At 43.5% G+C, this 22,600-nt stretch overlaps 1 pseudogene; it reads right to left on the bottom strand.

The window, feature by feature from the left end:
• Positions 1 to 2,931: 2,931 nt before the first annotated feature.
• On the bottom strand, positions 2,932 to 3,947 carry LOC102475713 (malate dehydrogenase, cytoplasmic pseudogene; annotated as a pseudogene).
• Between the last annotated feature and the right edge of the window lie 18,653 nt (positions 3,948 to 22,600).

Below are 22,600 nucleotides of genomic sequence, written 5' to 3'. Positions count from 1 at the left end.
GTAGGGAAAACCCAAAGTCAGGTAAGATAAAAAGAGAAACAAAGAAAGCAAAAAATACAATCTGAATTTCTGATGACAACACAAAGTGGATGTTATTTCAGGGCAAGGACTTGGCATGGATTAGAAAGAAGAGTTCTAGTCAAGTCTAGTGATGATTCTGGGCTTAAGTTGTGTGGGGTCTCCCCTGAGCTGGACTGAGGTGTATGTCATGCTGGGTGAAGTCTCTTCACAGTCTAAATGATGAATAGCAATTTAATGTATGAATAATAATAAAAAATAAATGATAATAAAAAAACTTAAAATGAAAAAAAAGAAGGGGTTAAGAGCAGTTTAGTATTAATGAAGTATCAACTTTATCCAGAGGTTATATTTCTTTTGATTCATCCCTTTAATATGTATTATCTTTAAATATTCTGTTTTCTCTTACTTTGGCCATGTTTCCAAAGTCACTGACAAAGTGTATTCATGGGCCTGTTAATAACTGTGCTTCAGACAGATCCTGGTTGAACATCAAGGCTTTTATCAAGATAGGGCGCATGCGCTCACCAGACAGAGAGAGACAGAGAGATAGAAAGCAAGAAATCACCTCCCAGGGGGGATGGCCATGCCGCAATCCCTTCTCCTTCATTCTCCTCTTTAGGATCTTGGGCATGCATGCACATGCGCCCGGCGTGAGTTTAAGCCGCCAGGTCTGGAACTTGAACCACGGTCGGCTACATGGTAGTCCAGCAACATAGCCATTATGCTAACTGCTGGTCCCTATTTTAGTAGTTCTTTTAAGGCCGACTCTCCTGGGCCTGACCATGTTCACAGTGCCTGGGCCTTAGATTGTGGGGTGGTGGCAGCAAGATGGAACCCCTGCAGATATCTTCTTTTGACAAGATACCATTCTGTACTTTTTATTTTTTTAATATTTTTTATTTCAATTTCTTTTATATATTCAATCACATACGTCACGTAGATTGCACCAAGTCAGACGTTGCTAACTTCTGCCTCTCCTCCACACTCTCTCCCGTACTCTCTGCTGCAGAACTGAACAAATGATGTGCAGATGGCCTCCTCTGAGTGGAGAAGAGGCAGGTATATCCCCCTCAGTGCGCTTTCAGGAGACAGGAAGCTTCTGTCCACAATTTTCTCTCAGCTTCTCACACCTGCCATAGTTTCTCCAATTCTATCATCACAGGCTCTTTGGGGCCTAATTTGGAGGTTAGACATTTATCTTTCCAAGAGCAGCTTGAATAAGTGACTTATGCGTTCATGTATTTTTCAGGATCCCTTTGAAGATCGCATTTAGCTATGATCCCAGAATCTTAGTCACGATACATGAAATTAAATGTAAATTGGGTAGTATGTTCAGCCATGTCTAGATTATCACCAATAAAATACTAAGTCGTTTCCAAGGGAAGATATATTATCTTTGTTTTCCAGAGCCTTCCTTGCTAAAGCCCTGGAGAATCATATTCAATGTCACAGACATTTATAGGGCACCTACTGTGTGCCCTCTCCCAGTTCTGCTCTCAAGGAGTTTCTTGACTCGTTGAGGAAAGAAGAAAAATTTCATGAAAGAAAGGATCCATAATGCAAGGGCTGTGGACAGTGGAGAGCAATACCTCCCAGTAATTGAAACACTGGTACTCTGATCTCTAGCGAACTGGGGCGTGATTGATGGAGAAGGTAGAAGAAGCTGTGAAAGCTGATTAGAACTTTATCTTCACCTTGTTCTTATCAGGGAACAAGGAGATACTTGTTCACATTAACAGCTGGTAAATTTAGCCAGAATGGAAGGGATTGTACAGCTTTAATCAGAATATTGCCAACTCGTACAGTTCCCTATCATGTGACTAGGATGGATATCTTTCCCACCTGCTGACGCCAATGGTGATAAGGGTCGAGCGGCACCCTTCCAAAGATGACCTCGATTCTTCCAAAGACAGTCCCTCCCACCTGCCCTTCTTTTCGCCGAGCAGCAGGCGAGGGCACTGGAGAAAGACATGACTCTCTGAAGTATGCCACCCACACTTGGGAGATCGTTGTTCTTCTCCAAGAAAGAGCTGCCAGCGGCAGATATTTCCTTTCTGCTCCCAGCACAAATGTCAGGAAAGACCTGGGATTCTTTCTTTGGTGCCAGATGAGCAGTGCCTAGAAGATAAAAAGAGAAACAAAGAAAGCAAAAAATACAATCTGAATTTCTGATGACAACACAAAGTGGATGTTATTTCAGGGCAAGGACTTGGCATGGATTAGAAAGAAGAGTTCTAGTCAAGTCTAGTGATGATTCTGGGCTTAAGTTGTGTGGGGTCTCCCCTGAGCTGGACTGAGGTGTATGTCATGCTGGGTGAAGTCTCTTCACAGTCTAAATGATGAATAGCAATTTAATGTATGAATAATAATAAAAAATAAATGATAATAAAAAAACTTAAAATGAAAAAAAAGAAGGGGTTAAGAGCAGTTTAGTATTAATGAAGTATCAACTTTATCCAGAGGTTATATTTCTTTTGATTCATCCCTTTAATATGTATTATCTTTAAATATTCTGTTTTCTCTTACTTTGGCCATGTTACCAAAGTCACTGACAAAGTGTATTCATGGGCCTGTTAATAACTGTGCTTCAGACAGATCCTGGTTGAACATCAAGGCTTTTATCAAGGCTCATGCTCTAAGTGCAAGCAGTCTTGAAATAGAAGCATCATATCCTAAGACAGTCATAAACTCTCACACCAAACGTCTTTTTTTTTTCACTTCAATATATATATTTTATTTAGAATACAGCACTTGAACAGCATAATGATAGATCGTAACTTATAAATCTGTACACATTGTCTTTAAAATGTATTGTTTTTTCACAAGTAATTTAAGTGCATCATTATTATTATTTAGTACTATGATCAAAGATGACATTTCAATTCTTCAGCTTTGGGGCATTTAGTAACATCATAATGATTGTCTAGTTGCAGAAGAAAGAAATTCAAAAGCAGTTTATTTTCTTCTGCCAATTTCTTTGCAATAAAATCCATCCTCTCATGTGAGAAATTATTAATAGGGAGACCATCAACAAACTTTCGATTCTTGTTCTGGATTACAACAGGGAATGAGTAGAGCAGATCAACAGCAATAGCATTGGAGCTGTCATCAGAAATGACCCCCATGGACATGAACTCTCCCCCTGGAGTTCCAAACCAGATATCCAATGTGGTCAGAGATGGCTCTCACAGCAGACCCTGACTGGATGGGTTCCAAGCCTCGATGATATCAGCCCCATGCTCCTATGCAGGCATGATGAATTCTCCCTTGAGCCACCTGTCATCTTTTAGAGTTGCAGACACTAACTTCCTTTTCTTGCAATTTCACCTTGACCTGATTGACATCTGGATACTGAGTCAAGGGATGGTTTTCTCAGATAATGACATTCTTCACATCATCAATAGTCACACCAAGTTGAAGAGCATTTTGAGCTTTAGCTCAGTTGTGAGCCAAATGAGTCAGTCAGCTGAATTTCTTTCTGAGGATGGACAGGGCCAACTTGGAGATCGTCAGACAGTTGGAATTGGCTGGGTTTCCCACAATGACAACCTCAACTGGCTTCTTGGCCTATTTCTCCTGGTATTTGAAGATGGTCACATTTTCTTTCAGTAATTTTTTTTTTTCTCCATGCCTTCCCTTCTTGGCATGAAGCCCACAAGAATGGCCACATCCAGGTCATTGAAGGCAATGTCTTCTTTATCTGTCACAATGATGCCTTTCAAGAGAGTAAGGGCACTGTTCTGCAGTTCCATGAGGACAGCATCTAAGACACCCATCATGGGGGTGATATCCACCAGCAGCATGATAATTATAGGCTGGTCTTCACCAAAGACAGATTCATTTCCAATGCTGTATAGCAGTGAATATGCAATCTGACCAACTGCTCCCATCACAAGGACTCTGATTGGTTCAGATATGGTTGGATAATTTCACCACCTGCAAAATGAGTCTCAGGGAGCCAGGTACACTCCAAACATTTAAAGGGCCAGCAGTGCTCGACACACATTTAGATAGTCTCTGTAATAACTTGTAAGTAGACAGTAGCCCTCTGTTTCCCCTCTGTTGGGCTCATCATCCTTATCCCTTCAAAGGACTGCACAAACATGTTTTCTCTTTCCTGACTGTCCCATCGTCAGAGTACAGCGGAAGGCTTGTCCTCTGAGTATCTACACCAGAACAATATTTTAGAATCACTCTTTGGGCAGATCTTCACTGAGCATCTCATCTGTGCCAGGCTCCTTCCAGGATACTGGCATATTACCTGGGAATGTGAGACTGGGCTGGATGTTGTGCCATCAAATCTCTGGGCATCTTGGACCTCAGCTTGCCAAAAATGAGAAGCAGCAGGCCTTACAGACATTTCACATTCTACTTTTGGTGCAGGACAAGCACCTCAGCCTCCTCAAGGACCTTCTTTTCCCTTGTTCTCTGGCATCAACATCACTCCTGAGAGAGGCTGGTGAATGGATTGCTGCTAGGTAGCACATAGGGCCCCCTTTGAGGAGAAGCCATGCTTGGTGACTGCAAGGTGTGGGGTCTCAACCCAGTCTCCCTCACTCTGAGAATCACCTTCTGCTCAGTCTGCGGTGCTCAGGGTGGTGAGGCTGGTTTAACCTTCAGACTGTGATTAAGTTCTGTGGGAAAGATGGTAGAAGTACTTCCCTTTTCAAATAGTCATGCACATGCAGGCATTTGAGGGGGGCATATATTGTCAAATCAATCTTTAAAGGGCTAGTCTTTATTCTTCTACCTCCTTTTACAAGCAGGCTAACCCTGAGCAATATCCCTTTCTGATATACAGATTCCATAGAAATAGTTGACCAAGGCCCATTTCTGTTCTGGAGAAAGACTTTCTGGAATAAACTATCTTATCCTAAACTGTGTTCCCCCTGAGAGTTGATTTTGGGACATTTTCCCAGAGCCTACTGTAATTCCCCCAGAAAGAGGCTGATCTGAACACTTTCTCACTGAGAAAAGTGGCCTGGCAACATGTTTGGGTCCTTAACTTGGACTCTGCAGACCAGATGTCCCTGGCACCTGTCTTCTCAGAGGGTGACCTCCCTGACACACAGGGTAGAACAAGAGGTAGGGGGTCTCAGATCTCCCCATCATTCCACATCTCTCCCATTACCTCTGGGGTAGCGGAAAACACTTCACAGCACCACACTGCTTATTTCTTCTGTGATTCTAGGCAGTGGTGCTTTCCAGAAAACAAAGCCTCTCTCCAGAAAGGCTGAAAAAGAGATGGGAGGGAGGCCAGCAGGTGGCATGGTGGTTAAGGTGTTGGAATTCCCACATGGCTGGCCATGCTTTGAGTCCTGGACCTGGTGGGTTGCTTTCTCACTCTCCCTTTCTCTCTCTCTCTGTCTTTCTCTGACAATACTCATGTGGAAAATAATATTAACAATAATAATAAATAATTCTTTAAAAAAAGAATAAGTATTATTAAAAAAAAAAAACAGATGGGAGGGTCAGTTAGGTCACCCCTAAACCACTCATCCTATCTTTCCACTATCTTTACCAAAAGTCAGGAATAGCCTGCCCTTTGTGTTCTTTGAATTCCACCCACTGCTCAGATGATTTCAACCCTCTTCTCCCAACACAAGAGAATGTCTCTTTCTCTGAATCCACCCTCTCCACCTACCTTTTCCAAAGTCTATCTCATTCCAATAGGGGTAGTCCTGATGTCCCTGTTGCTCACTGACACCCATGAACAGCTCCCATGAAGAGTCTCATGGAGTAAGTATCAGTTTCCTGCCATTTCACTCCCCCTCCCCAGTATAAGTGCAGTCACCTGATCCTTTCCGCATAGGACCTGTGGGATAAGATACCTGTATATTCATCCTAGGGGGTGAATATGTAATATTCAGTAATATTGCTAATCTAACTATATAAAAACCTTGCAAGCAAGAGGAAACTTACCCGCCTGTCTCATTAGCCAGGGACTCTCCTCCATGTGCAGTTGGTCAGGTCCATGCACAGTGAGGTTTTGTTCCTTTTCTCACTGCCTTGGGGCTGAACTGAGGAGTATAGGCGTCACATCACTCTAAGGTTCTTCTTTTGTTCGCCTAAGAAGAATAGACTCACCATTCTATTTGGAATTAATGAAATTATTTTGTCTTCAATCTTTTAATTCTCACAAGACTGCAGGGACAAAGGTGTCTATCTCCCAATTTGATGGCTAAGAAGACGAAAATTCAAAAAACTTAAGAGACTTCTCAAGAAGTACGGCCAGCCAGCAGGCAATAGGGGACCTCAATCTGAGCCATCCATTGTTGTCAGCATGGCATTGTGCCCAAGCAGGAAAGGGTTGACACACGACTCCCTCAAGGAAAAAGAGCCTGTTGTGTTTCAGGTATTATGTGTCCCTCTCTGGTTTGTAGGAAATTTAGAAATTAATTTTTTTAGACAGAATCTCTCTTTGAAATTGTAAGTCTACTCTTCTGGTGATTATGCAAATGTAGGTAGAACCACCTTATCATGAAGTCCAGAAGCTGACACCAACCATTTCAGACATTCAGTCATAACTTGTGTGAGGAAATTGGAGTGTGTTTGGCATAAAATGCGGCTTGCTCTTTCGAGTATTTAAGCCTCAGTAATTTATACTATATTATGTGTAACTACTTAGAAATCAGTCTCCATCATAACTTGCCCAAGCCACAGAGAGAAAGCTCTTTAGGGATTCCTGGGGCTAGTAGAACCTGGGCAGGCTGCCACAGTGACAATGGGGCTGGCTTTATCCCTCCTTGTCTCTCTTCAGCCTTCATTTTTTTAGGTACTTCTCTCTCCTGTCAGCCCAGTGCTTTCCTTGCTGCTGGGAGTCCAACCTCCTCTTATAGGACACATGCATCCGAATACACTATTTACCCTCTTTGGACATAGTCACTTTAAATGCATAGCCCAAAGAGAAAGGAAAGGATCTGCTCTAATTGCACCCCTGTTAGGTGCCAGGCACTGGGAAAGCTACATTTATACCTCTATTCCTGGAGGCTGTGTATCTATGATCCCATTTTATTTTTATTTTATTATTATTTATACATTCAATTGCTATACAACATTTAGATTTTAGAGAGATTTTTACCCAGCATGATACACATCTCAGTCCAGTTGAGAATATTATACACATCCTCATCAACAGATAACAAACCATATCTGTGTCCCACAAATACCTTATCTCTCCTTATTTTTCCCCTAATTTCCTTTCCTTCACTCTTCCCCTCCCACACTCTCCTTTCACCTTGTCTCTAGTGTCCACAACAATTTTTAATACTCTTATGTCCTCCAGTCTTTCAGTCTCTACCATAGAGTGCAGACAGTCTGTATATGTTAAGTGGAGACATACAATGTCTCTCTTTCATAGCCTGACTTGCTTCACTCAGCAATAAATCTTCCTTATTTGTCCACTTTCTATCAAATTCCAGGCTTGTTGTTTTTTATGGCTGAATAATACTCCATGGAGTATATGTGCCACACTTTTTCAACCCATTCATCCATTTGTAGACATTTGAATTGGTTCCATGTCTTAGCCATCGTGATTAGTGCTGCAATAAATATAGTTGTGCAAGCACTGATCCCATTTTAAAAGTGAAGAAAGAATGCCTCACAAGGGTTAAGTACCTTGTTCAAGGCAGGCAGCTTTAAAGTGGTAGAGCTCATGTTTGAACATGAAGAGACTTGGACTGTTGGAACTCTCGTGGTCAAATCTCAGATACTGTCATTTGTGTCTTAGGACGCTAGTTCCAGGCATGTGGATATTTCTTGCATCTCAGTATTACTCATGGAAATGACTTCATTGTCTTCCTTGACCAAATGTAACAACAGAAGACCAGACTACCTGAATCATTATCCCTTCTCTACGGTGGGACTGTTGGCCTGAGATGTCTCTCTGCTCTCCCAGAAATGTCAGTGTCACTATGGAACATCACATTCACCTCTTGGCAAGGCCAGAAACCTCAGCACAGGCTGCTTCTGGAATCTTTGCATAGCTTCTTGGGAAGGTTGGAGACTCATGGTTGGAGGAAGCTTGAGCTGGATCTGCATCCTTCGAACCTCAATTGGCCATGTAGAAGACCAGTGTCTTAACCACCATGCCACATACCAGCTCCCAATTTTTAATTTTTTCTTGCAGGCACATACTATTTAGATAGGTTAAATCTTCTTTGGACTTGGCTTGCTCTCTCTGAGAGAGGTGCTCTTACCTGACTGGAGAGATAAGTGGCCCAGGCTTGGATAAAAGTAGGCAGAGCTCCTTCTTCCCTGTTGGCTCTGAAGGCCAACAATGAATAAGTGGGGCCATGAGCTTTTTATGAAAAGACCGTTCCTTGGCTTTTTCAAGGCTATTTTGAGTTTTGAGAAGTCCCCATAGTGTTGGTGCTCTATTACAGCCTGTGAAGATCTGTAGACAAGCTTGGAGAATTCTCAGAGAACTGAGGAAATCCCCTGGGTTGGTGGGGATACACACCATTTCCAGCAGGAGGATTTTAATGCATTATGGAGACTGGACTAAAGGATCAACCAGGAACAAAAGTGTTGGTGAGGACTTGGGTTTCCTGTGATCCAGGCAGGACGCCATGCTCCACTTCTTTCTTTGTGGTCAACATTGAAGTGACCTAGAGGAAGTTAGGCTCTTCCCTGGGGCTCATTTTTCTCCAGCAGTAAGTTAAAAGGGGTTTTTAAATGGGCTCCAGGTTTCCTCTTGGTTCGACATTGCTGGGTCATTCCTACCTCTCTGTCATCAGGCTAACCTCATCAGCTTTCACAGGATCACAGTTCTCAGAAGCATTTATGCCAATTTTAGGCCAGGTTTTCAATATTCACAGATTTGAAGGTAAGTGGTAATTTCAAGTCATTATCACCACTTACCTTCAAATCTGTGAATATTGAAGGCCAGCCTATGGCATGGTAGTTAAGAGAGCTAGATCCTACATGACTGACTATGCATTCCAAGTCCTGGACCTGGAGACTTGAAAAACACATTGGGCTCATATGCATGCATGCCCAAAATCCAAACAGGAAAAAATATAGGAGAAGGGGTTGCAATATAACCATTCCCCATGGGGAATGCTTTCCCTGTCTTCCTCTCTGTTTCTCTCTAATAAGCACATGAGTCATCCAGCCAAAAACAAAAACAGCTTGCAAATATTGGAACAATCCTACCTTAATGTTTAGGTTTTATGTATATTTTTCAATTTTAAAATTAATTAATTACTTTTTGTTTTTGCTGTAGGAGTTCATGAGCTTGCTGGAGAGAGAGACAGAGTGACAGAGAGAAGGGAAGTAAGAAATCTCCCTTTGGGGGGATGGCCACACCACAATCCCTTCTCCATTATCCTTTTGGGATTTTGGGCATGCATGCACATGTGCCCAGCATAATTTTCAAGCCACCAGGTCTGGGATTCAAACCTCGATTGGCCATGTAAGAGACCAGTGCCTTAACCACCATGCCACATACCAGCCCCCAATTTTTAATTTTTTCTTGCAGGCACATACTATTTAGATGGGCTAAGTCTTCTTTGGACTTAAGTTGGATGAACTTCTTGCTTTCCAAATGGACATTAAAACTACTCAGCCATAAAAAGCAGTGAAACCCTAGCATTTGATAGAAAGTGGACGAATATGGGAGATTTAATGCTGAATGAAGCAAGCCAGACTATGAAATAGAAGCATTATATGTCGTCACTTAATATATACCAACTGTCTTCACTTTATGACAGAAACTGAAAAATCGGAAGGTACAGAGGAATGGGGAGCAACTGTGGATATTAGAAACAGTGTGGGAAGAGGGTGGACAGGGAAGGATGGAAGAAAGGAAATCAGGGGGAAAAAGAAAAGAAAAACATTTAACAGACACAGAAGTGTAAAATTATGTGTTAAGAATGAGGTGTACAGTAATGCAGTGTTTTTTCATACTGGGAACATTCCTTTTGTATGCTACAAAGATACACACTGATAAAATGTAATTAAAACAAGGAAAAAGGTTTGGAAAAAATGGAATTAAAGTACGAGTTAACTTTGGTGGCAAAAAAACTTAAAATGCATGTGTACTTTTTATAATACATATTTTCTATAAACTTTTGAAGAGTTGTATGTTTAAAATAAATAAACAATTTATACAAGGAGCATTAAAATATATTTATATCTTCCTTACAGAGCTGACAACTCCTTGATTGTTAATACAGGAAATTTCAAATATTGGGGAGTGGTACACTCTGTAAGAGAAAATTCAGCACTTGTTTGCTCAATAATATTTTAGCAGTAGCCTAAGAGGGAAATATAAACATTAAACATCATGGAGCATTATGTTACCAAATTAAGAAATTAATTTCTGTACTTCTATGGAGAAGATAGAACTTTGATTCTGAGGTTAGGACTTTTCACTTTGCTCTTTCTTCACAAGCTCTTGTTTGATCTTTATTGTTAGAGAAAAATAAAAAAGCTAACTATAGGGGCCTGCAGGTGGCATGGTGGTTGGAGTGTTGGACTCCCACATAGCCAACCAAGGTTTGAGTCCTGGACCCAGTGGCTTGTTTCTTTCTTTCCCTCTCTCTCTCTCTGGTGAGTGCATGTGTCCTGTAGCAAATTAAAAAAAATAATAATTATAAATAAAAAGTAAATAATTTTTTAAAGAATGAGCTTACTATGGATGTTCTAAAAAATAATTCCCTTGGAGGGTGGATATGTTGCCGCAATGCTGGGACCATTACTGTTGATACTGTTATTTCTGTTGCAGATCTAGGAAAGCTGGGGTTCAAGGTTTGCTGACTCACAGATATGCTAGGAGAAAGGGCTTGGCTTTCTAACTCTTGGTCCTGGCTTCTCTCTGAGTCACTCATAACTGTTTGCCTGGGTACCTTACCTTCCAGCCAGAGAAAAAGCATCTAGCAGGTAGGATGTTGACTTTTCTCATCCCCCTCACAGCCTCCAGTTTGGGATGGGACTTGAATTTAGCTCCCAGGGAAGAAAATTAGCTCCTAGTTTGATTCTGGAGCCACTGTTCAGTTTCCAGATTATAGAAACCCAATCCAGATTGTCAGCTGCCCAGAGTGAGCTCCTGGTCCAGTCCTGGGCTTCTCAACATATTTTCCTACTGTTCTCAGGGAAAGAAGCTGCACAGTCGAGACTTGGTGCTTGTCCTCTCCAAGGGCTTTCATTCTCAAGATCACTGTCAATCCAGGACAGCACCATGATTCTATCTGAGAGAACCCGAAGTCGCCCTGTGCCCAGGGGTGGCAGCTCTCTCTTCATGCTCTGCTGTTGCCCCTTTCCTGCCCCAGCAGCCCCTTGCTCTTGCCCTTCCCTCTCCACCTGAAACTGCATGTCCTTGTTCCTCCCCTCTGGTCAGGTCCTCCAGTCCATGATGAAGAGGTCACAGGTATGGGATCAGAGAGTCTCCCAGTCTGTTATCCAAATCAAAAAGGTGATCTCTCCAGTAAAAATGTGAGCCACCAGGGCAAGCCACATGGGGAGATCTGTAAACAGGGACTACCTTCAGACAGCTTAGGAAGCCAGGTGGTGGAGGAGCAGGGTCCCCGTTTGGCCCAAACCAGGGGCAGATGTCTCAGTTGGGCAGTGTTCCCACTTCCTCCAAGATGACACCCTCTGTCCTCCATGAAGGTTTCCTTCTTACCTTGGACATGGCTCTCTTTCCTTTTTCCCTACCTCCTGATTTAACAACACATCAGGCTTACAAGGCTGGCTTTGGACCTAGACCCCATGTGTGCCTAGGGCCTGCAAGAGGAGAAAAAATGACTCATCTCTTCAAGCAGTCGCGTATAGTTGAAAAAATAAGGTGCCTGTGTTGGGGGCGCCTGGAGCATCGTCACCATTTACTGAGTGCGTTCCCTGCTCTGCGCCAGGCACTGTGCTGAGGGCTGTGTGTGCACTATCTGGTTTCCTCCTGAGAATTCCCTGGGAGGGAAGGTCACTCTATTGATGAGGAAACTGAAGTTTGTGGAGTGCACGTGACTCACCCCAAGACAGATAGCTAGTGGGCAGCAAAACTGGGCTTAAGATGTAACCCCAGGTCCTGTGCTGTGCCCCTCTCTCCACACAAAAGTATGTGGAAAGTGAGCAGATGCTCAGTGTCACTGCTGTGGCACAGCCCAACGGCCCAGTGGGAAACATGGAAGGAAAGTGGGACCCAATGTGTATCTTCCAAACAGATCCTGGAGTCATTTCTGGCTTAAGAAGAAGACAGTCATCTTGATGGAATTTTCATTTCTATTCTATGGGGGAGCTGGTAGCACAGAAAAGAAAAATCATCCTGTAACTAGTTGTCTTCTATGCAATTTCAGGAGCATGATCATTATTTTTGGAGCTTTTGAAATCACAAAGTGAGGTTATAGGGACTTTTTCCCCTCTATTTCCAAGAATAGAATATAGATCTTTAAAGCCGGTGGTAATAAAGAACCTATGATTCACAGAAGTGCACCTTCCTGGGGAAATCTCAACATATGGTGGTTTAGATGCAGACCGCCATGCACTGTACACGACAGGCTGTGTTATAACTTCTTTCATAAACTCAGTCACTGGGAAAGAGCTTTCATCCCTCTGTCCACTGTGGGTGAATCTGAAGGCTGGGGATGGGTGCATACAGTCCTGGGGAAATGCCAGGGACCCAGCAAGGGCAAGATGAGCCTGTGCTGAGACTGCACAACTGACTTGCCATCCCTGTGGTGAGAGAAAGAGCAGCCTGCCCTTCAGGGCTCTGGACACATCCTGCTCATCAACGCCATGGAAAGGTACATTTGTGAACTTCTCTCTGCTTTGTAAACATGCCTTTAGAGGCAGAGCATGAGAAAAGCACATCATAAAAATCCCTTTGTGGCTGATTTTCATTTAACCAAACTGAAGTGCAAATGCTTATTACAGAAAATGGCTCGTAATTTGTTTGCAGTAATTTCCTGGAGAGGCCCTAAGATGCCAACACTATCCTGACGCTGCTCCGGTGTTCTCGGGAAGTCAGCTCCTGCCAGCTCACGGGAACCAATCGATACGTATTCAGAACTGTTTCAACCCCATCATTAAACTGTTGGTGGTTTCAAATGGGCCATGGTTGGAATTTCTACACCATGGAAATTAGTGAATGCTACAATGGAAGTTTTTGCTTTTTCTTTCCACCAAAGAGCTAGTTTATTTGTCCACTCCTGTGCCACATTGAATTCAGAACACCCACCCAGAAGTAACCCAAACCATGCTCCCCAGAGGTCTACAGGATCCTTTATACTCTCAGGGCTGCCAGAGCGCCTGCAGACAGGATACAGACACAACCCCTAAGCTCAGTGACTACAGCCTTCACTGCAGTTTAAGGATGGGAGCTACTTCTGAATAATGACAGGCAGGGGTCCCCACCTAGCACTCACCTGCATTCCAGTTCTTGGATTGTCCAGATGAGGTCCCATCTCAGGTCTGGGCCCTTCTGGATGAGCCGCCTGGGTGCCCCTTCTGAGTCTCTCCTGTTCTAGTCTCGGCACTGCCCAAATGCCTTTCTGCTCCTTTTCTTGCCATGTGTCTACACAGTCCACACCAGTGGGAAATGGAGCTATGGGGTTGGGGTATTGGTCAAATAATTCCATTTGTCTTGGATCAAATTTTTCAAAGGTTTCTGGGAAATACCTTTTTGACGTTCATATTAGCCCTCCAAATTTGATTGGCTATGATCATATCTATTTTGCAGGAGAGGAAACTGAAGCAGGAAGCAATTGGATGCATTGTACAAAATTACGAAAGCAATGGTAATGTGAAAAAGATTTGCTTTTAATAATAAAACAAATGAGACAAACGTGCGTACGTACACACACACACACACACACACGCAAATAAGTGTGGTATACGCCTGCGTGTATATGTGATATTGCATACTTGAGTGTGGGGAAACTCGTAACTGTAGAGAAGCCACTAGTTCTGCAGGAGAAATGAGGCTGGGCCAGCAAGCCTCAGACTGGGGCACTGTGGAGATGTGTGGCCGCCTTCAGTAAAGCTCCAAACTGCCTCTGAGAAGACATCGGTGATTTTAAGCATCTCCTTGCTGGCCTTTTCTTTTATTTTTTATTTATTAATTTTTTTGGAGAGCTTTTTGCCATAGGGTGCTTGCACTCACCAGACAGAGAGAGACAAAGAGACAGAAAGTGAGAAATCACCCCCCAAGGGGGATGGCCATGCTGCAATCCCTTCTCCTCCATTCTCCTCTCGGGATCTTGGGCACGCACACACATGCACCTGGCGTGAGTTTTTTAAGCCACTGGGTCCGGGACGGGACGCAAACCACAGTCAACTACATGGGAGTCCAGCAACATAGCCATTACACTAACTGCTGGTCTTTTGAATAGGGTCCAGATTCCTTGCCCCTGCCCACGAGGCTCCAAACACACTCCTTTCCAGCTAGATCTCATGTTATTTGAGCCTGCTGTAGACATTCCTGTGTCTGGCTGTGTGACAGCTCTTCCTGCCCACTGTTTATCTCTGCTGAGTTACTTACTTCCTGTCTCCAGAATGTGCTCTTCACACTGTTAGTGCTTTGCACAGTTGGTTACTTGTGGAGGATGCTCTCCCATACCCACCTTCACCTGCAGGGTGTGTTAGGTCTGCCCAGTGGTGCTCCTGCTGCCCCTGTGTCTGTCGTGACCCTCATCACATCACACGCTGTCTTATCATCTGTCTTCTATTTGTCCCCCTCACTGCCCTGGAAACACCTGGGCAACAACAGGGTCACGTGAGGCTAGTTTCTGAAGCTGCATCACGTAGCCCAAGCTTTTCTGTACGTTTGTGTTGGGAGAATGAAGGGATGGCCTTAGACGAAGAGATAATTACTCCTGCTTTAAGATTCAGCTGATTGTTGTGGGTGAACTTGTGCATTTAAATGTGCTTTTTTTCCTTCCTTTTTTTTTTTTTTTTTTTTTAGGAAAAAGGGCCTGTACGTACCTAGTCTGGAAATGCAGGCCACTGGGCTCTGTGGATCTTAGAGCTAGAATACCATATAGCACTCCTATCATTTTTCTTCCTAAGGATTTGTTGAATGAACAAAGCTAAGTGAATAACAAATGAATAATACTGTTTTCACCATCTCAGCTGCATGGCACCTCCACCCTCTTCCCCAGTGTCTGGTCATTACCATGGCCATGGCTCTCCTTCTCTGACGCCTGATGCCAGCTTCCCAGGAGCCATCGCTGGGACCCTCTCAACTGAGAGCTGACAGTTTTGCAGTCTCCTTTCTTTGCTCTCCTGTGACTTATACCTCAACTTTTCCCATCCCTCTGCTTAATTGTAACAAGGCCTTTTGTTTAGCTAACATTTTCTCTATTCCTATGCGCCTCCTGATGATTATATGCGTTGTTTCCTGAGAGGGAAAGCATCAGCCCATCTTTGCAGCTGAGGAAACTAAGGTGTATTTTAGATCGCATGTTCTGAGCAAGTGAGAGGTGGATCTGGGCACTGCACCTTCTTCAATCCCTAAACCTGCTTATTCTCCTTCATGATTTGTCTTTCATTCCTAATTATAGAACACCACAGTGGGGTATAGACTGCCTTTAGAAATGCACGTGGTTTTTCCATGTGTGTATCTACAGTCTTCAAAAATATACAATAATAGAATTCAAGGCAGCCTCTTCCTTGGTTGGAGTGTGTCTGTAGGGGGCCCGCATTTGCTAGCCCCTTATTTCTTCCTCTGGTTCACCAGGGCTAGAGAGAGACCTCACTTTGTGTTCCTTGTTGGCACAGGAGATGAGCAGGGAAATGTGAACAGAAGGTTGTCTGCAAAAGGCAGACCAGAAAAGGCCTTGTTCCTGATGAGCTTTTCCCCTAAAACCAGATTGTCACCTCTGATCCCTATCCCTCAGTAGTAAGGTGGCCCAAGCCAAAAGCCTTTGTGTTTGGAATTCCTTTCAACAGAAGGTACCAAAGCCATATCCTCTTTGGTCACCAAGATGTCATGCCCCAGGAGATGGGTTGCCCCTTTAAGGAAGTCTTTATCAAGAAATTGTCTCCATCCTATTGTTCTCCCTGAAAAGCAATGTGGCAGAGGCTGTCATTGTTCAGGAAATCAGAAGAGGCTTCCTAGGTTTGATCAGAAATTCTCCTCATAAAGGATTTGCTGAAGTGAGCTCACAGTTGGCTAAGTCGTTATGCTGAGAAATCCCGGGGAGCGGCGAGTTTCCTGGATCCTTGACATTCCAGAACATAGACCCAGAGTGTTTGCTGGAAATGGGAGCCCGTGTTCTACTGCCCCAAGGCAGGAGTCACTTCTGGTCCAGGGACAGAACGATGGCACCTAGCGTCAGGAGAGATGCCCTTTCATGTCCCCTCCAGAATGAGCTGTCTTTCCATTCAGGGAACAGCTGAGTGAGAAAAGCTAGTGGGTTCCAGCTTCATCACACACACGCCACCTTCACAATTTTTGCCTCAGCTGTATTAGGTGTGTTACTGACCTAATACTTTCCTTCAGAAAAACAACCTTTTTAAAATAAATTTATTTCAGAAGGAAACTTCATATTTTGACCACGAGTGGAAAACTAATATCACTTCCTGTAACACTAATAAAACTAATAAAAAAATAAACTAGTAACACTTCCTGTTATACCTTCCACAGCAGAGGTGCCAACTGTAGACACTGGGGATAGTATAGAAGGCAGAGGGTAATAGGAGGTGGGAGAAGGGAGTCAGGGGAAAAAAAAACATTTAAGAGACACAAAAATGAAAATTATCTGTTGATCACAATGTGTGTGGTAATGTCTTTGACTTGACTGATATGCACTGTTTCTTTCCTGGGAAAAACCATGTTGTACACTGTAAAGATGTTCAGTGATTAAATGCAAAGAAAAATAAACAAATAAATAAATAAATAAATCTTGGGGGAAATTTTTTAAAATAGCAAGAAAAAAAGTAAATATGGTGAAAAATAAGTAAATAACCATCAGAATAAAGATGCTCCTTGACTTATAATGGGATTGTGTCCCGAGAAAAATTGAGTTTACTCCAAGTAAGCTGAAAATATCCGAAGTAGAAATACATTTAAGACCAGCCATTAGTGTGGTGGTTAAGGCAGCCGGATCCCACATGGCTGACTGTGCAGTTGGAGTCTCAGACCCTGTGACTTGAAAAACACACCAGGCACTCATGCATGCACGCCCAACATCCTGAGAGGAGAAATGAACAAATGGTGGTTTGGCTATCTCCCCAGGGGTGTGCCTTCTACTTTCAATCTCTTTGTCTCTCTTCAGCAAATGCATGCACCCTCTAGCAAATAAAGAAAAAAAAAAAGAGGGAAAGAATGCATTTACTATACCTAACTTAGCCAGCATCTTAATTTGACATAGTCTACTTTAAACATGCTCTGAACACTCTCTGGTTCACCAGAACTAGAGGAAGACCTCAGTTTTTGTTTCTCACTGGCACAGGAAATGAGAAGGGAAGTGTGAATAGGAGATTATCTCAGAAGGCAGACCATAAAAGGCCTTGCTTCTGAAGCACTTTTTTCCCCAAACCAGGTTATTCCCTCTGATCCCTATCCCTTTTTCAAGTAGGATGAATTTCTCACTTTCCAATGGGCATCAAAACTTTCAGTCATGGGACCAGCAGTTAGAGTAATGGCTATGTAGCTGGACTCCCATGTAGTCGACTGCGGTTCGTGTCCCAGACCCGGTGGCTTAAAACTCACGCTGGGCGTGTGTGTGTGTGTGTTCAAGATCCCGAGAGGAGAATGGAGGAGAAGGGAGTGCGGTGTGGCCATCCCCCCTGGGGGGTGATTTCTCACTTTCTATCTCTCTGTCTCTCTCTGTCTTTCTGGCAAACACACATGCCCTGTAGCAAAAAATAAAAATAAAAAAATAAAAAAAAACTCTCAAAAAAAAGGAGATTTTTTTGCTATATAGGGTGCATACTCTTGCCAGAGACACAGAGAGAGGCAGAGATACAGAAAGTGAGAAACATCCCCTAGAGGGGATGGCCATGCCACAATCCCTTCTCCTCCATTCTTCTCTAGGGATTTTGGGCATGTAAGCACATATGCCCGGCATGAGGTTTAAGTCACCGGGTCTGGGACTTGAACTGCAGTCAACCATGTGGGAGTCCAGCAACATTACCATTATGCCATCTGCTGTTCCCCAACATTATTAAATTCTAAATGTTGCCTGCAGGATGTGCTGAGCATAAGGCATGCTCATAGCCAAAGGGAGTGCAGCCAAGTTTAAAGACATCTGAGGAGACCTCTAAAAGGTTCTCTGGAAAAATGGAATTAAAGTAAGAGTTTATTTTGGTGCAATTTATTATTATTATTATTATTATTATTTAACTTTATTTATGTATTTATATTTTACCAAAGAGGGACAGGAAGACAGAGAGAAAGTGAGAAAGCAAGGTGCCAGGTCTGGGACTCGAAACACTGTCAGCCATGTGGGAGTCCAGCACCCTTAACCACAATACCACCTGCTGGCCCCAGTGCAAAATTTAAAGAAATCCTTGGATAGTTCATTCATTATAAGCACTTAACATAAACTTTTTGAAAATTCCTTATATTTTCTTTCTCTTTATAAGAATCAAGAGTTGGCTGGGTGCTATGGTTTGATTATCTTCCCTAGAAATTTGTGTGTTGGGACTTCACTGATTTTCTGTACTGTAAAAGCATTAAGTATAAACCTCCCAGGGTAAGGCCTAGTGAGCGGTGATGATTGGTTCATAGTGATTACTTCATGGAGACCCCACTCCAAAAGGTAGATTAATGATGTCTTCTGAGACTCAGTGATTTGTGGCTCTCAGGAAAAGAGATTCGTTATTCCAAGAACTGGTTGTTATAAAAGAGAGATAAGTCAGGAGCTCTTCCTTTCTGCAAATGCTCACCATGCTCTGTGTTTCTTTTGGCCATGCTAGAGGCTAGGACTTTGACTTGCCAGCTACCAAAATCCTGAGTCTAAATAAACTAGATCAACTTCGGTTTTCTTTCTAAAATCACCCAGGCTCAGGTCTTTCTGTTAGCAATGCAAAAATGCACTGAGACACCAGGAATTGAAAAGGTATTGGGTTTTCCCTTTGGAGTAGGGTTAAGAAAAGGATGAGGTCAATGAGTCCCTCACTAACTCACTTTCAGAGCTGACCCTGCATTTATACCACCCTGGTGCTGAATACTTCCTTAGATCGTGTCCCCTGGGTGCTCTGGCCTTACCGGGGCCCCAGCTTTTCCTGAGCAAGTGTCATCCATCACCATGTCCATGAACTACTTAAATTCCTCTCTGGAGTGCCTGCCTTTGGAAGCATCAGCCCAATCAGAAGAGAGCTCGCATTGGTGTGCTTATGCTCAGATACCCCTTTTATTACACACCATTCACTATCTCACTGGCAAAGTACTTTGCGTATGTTTATAAAATGTTTCCAGGCTCTTGTTTCCAGAATCCACCAGTTTGCCCATTTTGAAACCCGGGTGCTTCTTGCTATTGGCCATTCTTTTGGACTCACTCCCATACTCCTGATTTCCCCTCTGCCTCCTCATCCATTGGTTTACTGTGTCTGAAATGCCTTTCTTAGCCTGCTTCATTCTCGTCCCTCAACATCCTACTGAAGTGTCCCTACTCCTATGGTGAGTGTCCCTCTGCCCACTCCATGAAGAGTGACCTCTGCCCTGCCTTCCACAATGGCTTCTCTGAGAGATGAAGAAACTAGGTTACCTCAGCAAAGAGAGTATGAGAAAACTTCCCAGTTGCAGAGAAAACCAAGGCTTCATGAGTTGGTCTCATTACCTCGAGACTTTCTGAGGAACGTCCAAGTGGGATGCTCTAGAGGACATGCCAGTGCTGAGGCTCAGGAAGGAAACTGAGTTTCTTCCATAGTGAACAGTGAGAAGAGGCAAAAGTGGGCACAATGCAAAGGAGGAGTATGGCCCCTCCCTTGGAGGATGGGGTCTAGTAAAAAGACAGAGGTTTAGTAGACCTCAGAATGAGTGCTGTGGTGGAATTTGCATTGGGTGTCAGGGACTACATGGTTCAATTTCAGATACTCCTGGGTTTGATTTATAGCCCCTGAGTGAGTTATTTTATGTCTTTGAGACTCAGTTTCCTCATCCTTAGAATATGAGTAATGCATTATATAGTAGGGTAAGAATATAAATGTCATGCCTGGAACAGAAAGTGGCTCTTGGGATGGTCCATCAGTAGTTAGTGATGGACATCTATTGCATGCTCAGCCCTGCACTGAACATTGAGCAGTAGAAGGAAGGAAGGAAGCTTAGATCCTCCCATTAACTAGACTAGGCTGGTGAGAAGTGCAGATAAGACACGTTTCAGTCAAATAAGAGGTCTAAACCATTTAGCATATATTGGGTCATTGGAAAAATCATGCTATACTTTTTCTATGCAATATGTGCCATAGTTTTTCCAGTGGCCCGACAATACATGCCCTGTCAGTGCAAGTCATTCATTCCTGCACAGTTCATTGATAAACTACATGGGAGGCAACAGAGCATCTTGTTGTCTCAAAGAAAACACTGACTGGGGAGTCTTTGAACTTGGGATGGAATCTTCAGCTGCTGCTTATGAGTTGATTGAAAGCCTCTGAACCTCAGGGCTGGCAGGTGGCATGTTGGTTAAGGGCAGTGGACTCGCACATGGCTGACCATGGTTTGAGTCCCAGATCTGGCATCTTGCCTTCTCTCTCTCTCTCTCTCTCTTTCTTTCCCTCCCTCCCTCCCTCCCTCCCTCTCTGGTCAAATTAAAATATAAATAAATAAGTTAAATAAAATAATTCTTTTTATAAAAAAGCCCCTGAGTCTCCATTTCTGCTCACATTAAATGAGTACATTCAGGACTTTCTTGCTGGGTCATGAAGTATTCCCAAGTGGGAGTTCTCTTCAACTTTCTGGACTAGAAAAATTCACCATAATAGGACTATTTCTTGCATGCCACTAGGCATCCCTACATTTCCGATAGTCCTTGAGCATTTTGGAATGCCTGCCAATTGGAAATCAAGATAAAGTATTGTATCAATCTCCATGGAAACAGATAACATAGTCAACTTATTTAAGGGAGAGTTTGATACAGAGACCATTTTCAAATGTGTGGGCAGGAACTAGGAAAACTCCAAGAAATAGAATAGTATCTCAAGGCTTTAACAGCAAGCTATTAGCATCCTTGGGCTAGGAGTGACAATGGGATAATGGAGAGGTTAAGGAAGTTCAAGACAGACAGCTCTTGAGAGAACCATGACCCTCAGTGGGAGGACACAGTCAGCTCAACTGCACTATGGGAAGAGAGCAGAGACCATAATACCCTGCTTCCTACAATTTCCTGATGATCAAACCCAACCAGAAGCAAGAGGCAGGAGCGTCTGCTGATGTGGGTTGAACAGTTCAGCCCCTAGGCCAGCCCAGAGCCAGAGTGCAGAGTGGAAAATGATTCCACAGGGTCAAAGTGAAGATCTCAACAGAGACTCAGGATTCAACAAGCAGTGTGCCCTCTCTTCCTCTGGGCAAGATGTTGCGGGAATGCAGAGAAAAGGGAGATCAGGAGAACAAGGGGAGTTCAAGAGTAAGATAAGCTGGCTCTCAAGTCCCAGTAGCAAAGGCTCTAAGGCTCTGGGGCCTCACCACCTCCACCAGGTCCATAGTCCCTTTCTTTTTCCACCTGTGTGTGAATAGAAGGCTACTTCAGGGGAAGTTGTTCTGTGGTCAGAAGAAAAAGTGCACAGCTTGGCTCAGACACTTCAGTGGGCTCAGTGAGAGGAAGCATATCATTTGTCACAGACTGTCCACTGCAAGACAGTGCCAGCTCTGCAGACCATCCCTGTCTTCCAAGGTCTGGGCATTCATCCAGAAAGCTCTGTCAACACTGGAGTGGGCAAGCACAGGAAGGTTTGGTCTTACCAGCCATCCTGGGAAAACCAGTCTCACCAAGTCTAATCGGAGGGGAAGAAAACAACCCTGCCATTTGATGTTGACACCAGTAATAGCTTTAGAGGGAGCGAAAAAATAATTGTTAGAGAGGAGATCCTTAATTAAAATAGTGATCCAATTAGGTGCAAAGGGAAGCTGACATTCCACATCTCCCCATGGTCCTCTCTCCTGTTATTCTGCAGCCAGGCATTTCTTACACCACTCTTAGGAAGCACTTAGGGCTGACTCTCATTCTGGATCCACGGGTATGTACCTGCTCTCAGTGCACATTTGGCTACTGGAGGAAGCCTCTCCCTGCTCCATGAGCTTGTCAATGCATCTTTAACAAAATGAATCTATTAGCTGTACGGGCTTGGCATTTATGAGCAGGCAAACCTGGATGGCCCTTCTTAACTTCAAAGCCAGCAAAATGCAGTGGATGGATGTGAGGGGGAAAAACATTTGGTGCAGAGCGGAAGCTAAACGGCGAGGAGTGGTGATAACCGCTAATGGAATCACGTTAGCTGAATCATGGACTCCTGATTCACAATATAACTATTTTATTAGATAATAAAGAATGTCTTTACTCTCAAGAAATGGGTTCTTAGAAAATTCCCACGAAGCAACCTCTTGAGCACTCTGCTACTACCACATTAACTCCCCTAATGGGCCGGAAATGTGGTATTAATGGTGCAGGAAGAGTGTGCTCTAGTTGGGGTCAAGTGGGGAGAG

Source organism: Tupaia chinensis, unplaced genomic scaffold (assembly GCF_000334495.1).
Source record: "Tupaia chinensis unplaced genomic scaffold, TupChi_1.0 Scaffold000574_1, whole genome shotgun sequence".
NCBI lineage: Eukaryota > Metazoa > Chordata > Mammalia > Scandentia > Tupaiidae > Tupaia > Tupaia belangeri.
Note: the sequence above shows the minus strand (reverse complement) of the source record. Positions and strands in the feature narration are given on the sequence as shown.